The 228-nt window shown below is 60.5% G+C and overlaps 1 protein-coding gene and 1 pseudogene across 1 annotated transcript in view; one reads left to right on the plus strand and one right to left on the minus strand.

The window, feature by feature from the left end:
• The window catches only part of MAGT1 (magnesium transporter 1), a 47,512-nt gene that overhangs the window by 40,632 nt on the left and 6,652 nt on the right, over positions 1-228 (minus strand). The gene's annotated exons all lie outside the window — the stretch shown is intronic.
• LOC107181573 overlaps positions 1-228 on the plus strand; it is a 3,112-nt pseudogene that overhangs the window by 1,097 nt on the left and 1,787 nt on the right.

The raw sequence follows: 228 nt of genomic DNA on the forward strand, positions 1-228 counted from the left end.
AGAGAGAGGAAGGAACAGGGAGGGGGAAACTTCAGTGTGAGAGAGAGAGCTCTATTGAATGACTCCCAACCTCGCCCCTGACAGGGGCGGGGCACTGGACCCTCCCTCGACTCTTCCTTCAAGGGCTGATGCCACAAAGCCACGCTGGCCAGGACGGGAGGCGTCTTTTAAAAAAGACAAATTGGGGAGCAGCTGGGGGATCGCGGCGCCAGGAGGGGCGGTAGGCCG

This window comes from Myotis davidii, unplaced genomic scaffold (assembly GCF_000327345.1).
Source record: "Myotis davidii unplaced genomic scaffold, ASM32734v1 scaffold1493, whole genome shotgun sequence".
Classification (NCBI taxonomy): Eukaryota; Metazoa; Chordata; class Mammalia; order Chiroptera; family Vespertilionidae; genus Myotis; species Myotis davidii.